The sequence below is a fragment of the Symphalangus syndactylus genome, chromosome 17, assembly GCF_028878055.3.
Source record: "Symphalangus syndactylus isolate Jambi chromosome 17, NHGRI_mSymSyn1-v2.1_pri, whole genome shotgun sequence".
Lineage (NCBI taxonomy): Eukaryota > Metazoa > Chordata > Mammalia > Primates > Hylobatidae > Symphalangus > Symphalangus syndactylus.
Window position 1 is genome coordinate 79,307,423 of NC_072439.2, and position 6,881 is coordinate 79,314,303.

Consider the following 6,881-nt stretch of genomic DNA (forward strand, 5'->3'; position numbering starts at 1 on the left):
TTTTGTATTTTAGTAGAGATGGGAGTTTGCCATGTTGGCTAGGCTGGTCTCGAACTCCTGACCTCAGGCGATCCACCCGCCTTGGCCTCCCAAAGTGCTGGGATTAAAGGTGTGAGCCACTATGCCCGGCCTTTTTAATTTTTTTTTTTTTTAGCTCAATGTGTCAAGGATATCTCCAGTTATTCTGACTTCTGAACTCTATGGGGCTTCTGTTCTGTGCCATGAACATGACACCTGTGTACCCTGTTATGTTCTTGTGATTGCTCCTGTTTCATGTATTATGTATTCCTGTCTTCTCTCTCTGACTAGGTTTAAAGAAAAAGACAGTATTACTTACTCCTCTCCCCCAGTGCTCAGACTCACTAACTGACCCTTCTGAGTTGTTTCTAATCAACTCTTTGGGCTGAATTTCAGTTTAAGTGGAGTCCTTTTTGTAAGCACCTGCTTTGAAGCCATGTATTTTGTGTTCCTTGGCCACTATCCAATTACCACACCTAATGTGCGCAGTTAACTATGCAACTGAAGTGAAACAGTTGTGCAATTACCCAGATAATTCAGGGAAAGAAGGGCGTGCTGCCCTAATGACTCAGGTAATACTTGCTACAGAAATCTGGTATAGGAAGGAACATTTCTTTCTTTTATTAAATGTTTTATAGATATGTGGGTGAATCTTCTTGGGGTAGACTTCATGGGTGGCCCTGGTAAAAGTTCCCTAGGTAATTGTGAAAGTCACCTTCCTTATTTAAAGATTATTGTTACAGGGAATGATTACATAACCAGGCACTTCTTCTGAGATAGAAGTTAGGAAGTCAATGCTGAGTAAAAATACATAAGGTTCTTGCCCTCATATGGGTTATGGTGTGTATTAGCTTCCTAGGGCCACTGTAACAAAGTATTACAAACTGGGTGGCTGAAAACAATAGACATTTATTCTCACAGTTCTGGAGGCTAGAGGTCTGAAATCAAGGTGCTTGCAGAGTCATATTCTCTCTGAAGACTCTAGAGGAGGGCTCTTCCCTGCCTTTTCCAGCGTCCGGCAGCCCCAGGTGTTTCTTGGCTTGTAGCAGCATAAGTCCAGTCCCTGCCTCCATCTGCACATGGCCGTCTTCCCTCTGTGCGTCTTGGTGTCTTCACAAGTGTTCTCCCTTCTCCCTGTGGGTCAATGTTTGTGTCCAGATTTCCCTCCTCTTGTAAGGACAGCAGTCATATGAACTCAGCTGACCCAAATGACCTCATCATAACTTGCTGAAATCTGCAAAGACCCAAGTACCAAATAAGGACATATGTACAGGCATTTGGGATTAGGACTTCAACATTATCTTGTTTGTGGGGACACAATGCAACCCATAACAGAGTCTAAGTTTTCACCCTAATGGGCCAGACAGACATTTAGTCAAATCATTAGGGAAACAGATACAAACTTACAAAAGGAGAAGGTCTATAGAGGAGAGAGACAGGGTGCCCCAACAACTCACATAATGGGCATTAGACTTGGCCAGGATTCTGGGCAAGTAATGCTTGACTGAGTAAGCGTTAATTAGGTGCAGATGGGAGGGAAAAGCAGGTTCAGGCAGAGTAATCAACATATGCAAATGCCCCTAGGGAGAGGAAGGATGTAATTACCAAATACTTGTGTGAGTAGAGTGGAGGGAGCAAAGGCATGTGATTAGGATGGCTAATGTTTGTGAGACTCACCGTCACACCATGCAGGACCTGGAAATGGATGCTGGGCATTTGTTTTCTTCTCCTAAGAAAAGCAGGGTGCATTGAAGGGTTTAAGAAGAGGACAAGTTATGATTTTCATGTCACATCAATCACTCTAGCTGGAGAGTGGAGGACAGATGGGGGCAATGCAGACTGGATGAGCACAGGCCAGTTAGGAAACCTGGCAAGTATGAGATGATGATGCCTAGACTGGGATGGTAGAGCTGAAGAAGGAAAGTTTCAAAAATTATCTGGAGGATAAAACAAAATAGAAATTAGGAGTTGATTACATAAAGTGAGGACCTTTCTAAGGATGGCATGGAGAGTCCTGGCCTGGGAAGGCTGATGATGACTTCATGGAGACAGCCCTGAAGACCACCTGTTTTGGGGAAGGAAGATGGTAAGAGTAGTTTCATTTGAATTGACATTAAGACATTCAAGAGGAGACATTAAGCAGGCATTAGATATACAGGGCCCTGTTGGAGGAAACTAACACTTTATTTGGTAACTGAAATTTAGTGCTAACCTAAACAAAGAGGTTGGGTAGGATCCTGGGCCTTAGAGATTTCAAACAGGTTCCAAAACCTAAGGCAGATCATTATCTACTAGCCATATGTATTAGTCCATTTTCTGTTGCTATAACTGAATACCTGAGACTAGGGAATTTACAAAAGAAAGAAATTTATTGCTTACAGTTCTTGAAGGTGAGAAGTCTAAGGTCAAGAGGCTGCATCAGGTGAGGACCTTCTTGCTGGTGGCGGCTCCAGAGAGTTCTGAGACAGTTCAGGGCATCACGTGGTTAGGAGACTTATGAAAAATGGCCAAACTGGCTTTTGTAACAGACCCACTCTTGTGATGACTAACCCACTCCCTCCATAACCTTGTAATCCATTAATCCATGAGTCCATTAATCCATGATGGAATTAATCCACTCATGAGGTGGAGTCCTTATGACCCAATTACCTCCCCAAAGTCCTACCTCTCAACACTGCTGCATTGGGTACCAAGTTTCCAACTCTTGAACTTACAGAGGACACATTCAAACTATAGCACCATGTTAACTGTAATTTTGGTAGCTACCATCAGAAAATGACTGGGGGAAGCCTGCTAATTGGTACAAAGGCCTAGTGAATGGAGTATTTCAGACAAAGCTGAGGAGACAAAAATGGCACATGATTCGGCAAATTTTTAATTTTTGTATAAAACATTTCACTAAAATAACAGGTGAGTTATTCATGATCTCTAATTGCTGTTTTGTTTTGCATCAGAGAAGATTTATATAAACACTTTTTGAAAAGGCTGGTGAAGTACCACTTCTTGTAACCTTACAAGCATTCTTTCAACCTAATACAACTTAACTTCCCTTTCTGTTCTCTTGAAAGTATCAACTTTCTCTAACATCTTAAGTTTCTCTGCATTTTCCCTTAGCTTTCCTGGGAGTCACTTGTAATTTGAATATGAAAAATGTTTTAGCTCTTCCTCTTGCTGCTTGAATTCATCCAGGCTTGTCAGCCGAATGGCTTTCCTAGCTCAGCTTTCATGCTTGCATCTCACTAATTTGCCACCCCTCTCTTGAAGGAGAGAGAGCTCCTTGCTTTTTCTTGGGGCTGATCTCGTCCTGCTCTGGGAGGCTCCGAACTGCCTCTCACTCCAAGTGCCAATCTCCGACACCCCACCTCGCTTTGGTTATTCAGACTTTTTCCAAGACTGAAAAAGAAATGTGGATGATGTACCCCTTTCTCTCAAATCTGGCTCTTATCCTGAGACAATTTCTTTCCAACCAGGGGAAAAACTACCCCAGCAACTAAGTAACCAACTAACACAATTAACGTTTCCACTCCTCCTTTATCAATATTCTGTGAACATCCAATTGCTTCTTTGCTATGCTCAAAAAGCTGAATTGGATCAAGGACTGCAGAGGGGTGTGGTGCGGAGTGTCACGAAGGGGCCAAAATGTACCAGAGGAAGACCCAGAACCTGATGAAATTTCCTCGTAGTTTAAGTCTCCTGTATGCATCTTAGATGCAGCCCCTGGAGGGGATAGGGACAAAACTCTGAGGTAACAAAGATAAAATTTCTGGCACTTAGCTGAATGAGGGCTTGGGAGCACAAATAGGTAGATTAAAGGAAAAATAAAACAATTCCTTTTTGCATTTTGAATTTATGGACCGAAGTTTATATTGCAGTTGTCAAAAGTAGTGGAGGACAATAAAATGACACCTGGTGAATTCATAGACTGTTTTTGTTGTGAAGATCACAGGGCAGAAAGTGGTTTGCTCCTAAAGAAATGAAAGGGGAAATGAATAGGATACTAGCCTTTCTCTTTCTACTATTTCCACAAGCTGAGAAATATTCTAATCTTAATATTGGTTTAGAAGCCCAGATATTTTCCTCAGCTTCTCCAATTGTAGAAACAAGTTGCTTAGTTGGAAATTCTCAATGCTTTATACACTTACTTCTTCACCCTCATTCTCACTTGCACTAGACAATGCCTCCATTCTACACAGAGCCACGTATTTCTCTTTTTTCCTTTTTCTTTCTTCTTTCTTTTTTTTTTTTTTTTTTTTTTTTTTTTTTTTTTTTGAGACGCAGTTTCGCTCTTGTTGCCCAGGCTGGAGTGCAATGGCACGATCTCCACTCACTGCAACCTCTGCTTCCTGAGTTCAAGCGATTCTTCCGCCTCAGCCTCCCGAGTAGTTGGGATTACAGGCGTGCGTCACCTCGCCTGGCTCATTTTGTATTTTTAGTAGGGATGGGGTTTCTCCACGTTGGTCAGGCTGGTCTTGAGCTCGCCAACTCAGGTGATCTGCCTGCCTCGGCCTCCCAAAGTGCTGGGATTACAGGCGTGAGCCACCGCACCTGGCTGAGCCACATATTTCTTATCTGCATCATTCTTTCTGGAAATAAATGGGGGTAAGAATAAATGCACGTGTTCTATTCTGACAAATTAATCATTTAGGTAAAACAAGTGAATTAATACATAAATGCACAAAATAATCTTAGTGAACCTCACTGGGTGCTTACTACCTGATGTGCACTGAGTACTTGGATTATCTCACTAGGAATGCCCCATGAACTAGATGCTATTGTTCTTATTTTACACTTGAGGGAATTGAGGCTTGCAAAATCTATGTATCTGGTTAAGGCCACACATTGAGCCACCAAAGGTCTGGGATATGGATCCAGGTCAGCTTAATGTCAAAGACGTTTACTCAGTTACTAACTATGCTATTTGCATGAGCAGGGAAGAAAAACGATTGTCCTACTTAGGCACACGTCTTCTTCAAATGCTGGTCCAGGGATGCTCTGACTTTGACAAGTTATCACATAAAGCTTATGCTTCCAGAGGTGCAAGTTAAGTGTCTATACAAGGGGCTAATTGTACATGAAATCTTAAGTGGTGAGATTCATCTCTCTCTGCCCATTGTATAAAATAACTGTGTATACACTCTATTTGTTTATGAGCAGCTAACCCTGGGACTCAGGGCTGCCAGATTGAGCAAATAAAATTAAAAGATGCCCAGTTAAATTTAAATTTCAGGTAAATAACAAATCATTTTCAGTATAAGGATGCCCTATGCAATATTTGGTGCATACTTATACTCAATTTTTTTTATTGTTTATTTGAAATTCAAATTTAACTGAGCATCCTGCATTTTATGTGGCAACCCATCTGGGACTGTTCTGTCACTGTAAAGCATGTGCTTATATTCTTTTCTCTTCTGCCTAACACTGAGCTCCACCATGGCTAAGGCTGCAAAGAAACACACACACACACACACACACACACACACACACACGGTAGCTATGTAAATACCAACCAGCGCAGCCCAGGAAGACATCCCATGTGGGTGTTTTGTCCTGGGCTGGTCTTCCCCAGCAACTCCTCTCTCCCACTCAGTGCTTGCTGACTGAGGAGCCGCCCATATCTTGGCTCTCCTTCTCCTCCCTATCATCAGTATTTCCCTTCCTGATAGAAAACACTCCAGTCACTGCCTTTCAGAATCAGTATCTGGTGCAGATGATCCTAGAGTCAGAATGTTAGAGCTAGAAAGACTCAAAGAGGACTTTTTACAAGTGAGGAAGCCGAAAACATCATAACGATCACTTGTTCAAAGTCACACAGCTAGGCAGGGGCGGAGCTGGTGCTGGAATTAACATTTAGCAAGGATTTTTTCTAACTCGGGTGGCTCTGCCTTACCACAACATGGGGTCAATGTTCCAGCCCCCTGTTTACTTCCATGATGTGGGGCACTTTTCCTCTTCCTTGATGGTGGTGATGTTGATGGTGATGATCATAACAATGTCCGATTTCTTTGATTCTAGACACTTTACACATAGCATATCATTTAATCATTACAATTCCAACAAGGTATCTGTTATTCACTGCTAAAGCTGATCCACCAGCTTTTCATGCTGCTAACACTAATTTTTTCTCTCCCCAGGAACAACAGGGACCCATAATAATAATTTGCAAAGAGAGAGTTTGGGAAGTACATATTTGTGCTTATTAAACTCAACAACTCTTTCTCTTGTTGCTTCTTGTTTCCAAGGGGTGGGTAGATGCTGCAACTGGGGAGACAACTTACGTAGCTCTAATACTGTTCCAATATATATAGCCTTCCAAAGCCTTCTTAGATTTCCTCCTTTTTTCCCCTACTAATTCCAGCATGCTTTGCAACACACATTTATTTTATTGCTTTGAGGAGGAAGAGATTTTTGGGTGTGTGTTTCCTTTAAGGAAGGATAAAGCAAGAGTATAATGCAAAAGCTCATAGAAATCTTTAATTCTATCCATTTGGACATAGTTGTATTTGATAGAAATAATTGGGGAAGAGCTTGTATTCTTTGGAACATATGGAAATATAAGAATTACTTCATTTATTGAGCATTAATGTGCTAGACAGTAAATAAGGTATTATATGTTACCTACTGTATTTTTTGTTCTCCCAGTAACCAGATGGGGTAGGCATTACTATCCCAATTTCACAAGAGAGGAAAAATGAGTCTCTGAGGGGTTTATGGAGTTTCCTCAAGGTTACATAGTCAGAAAGTAGAAAAGTTGAATATGGGACTCAGGACAGTCCAATCTGAATGTCAGTGTTCCTTGTTAGTGTAACAATTATTAATGTTAGAAATTATGCAGTTGTATTTTTGAGAACCACTTTATGATGTTT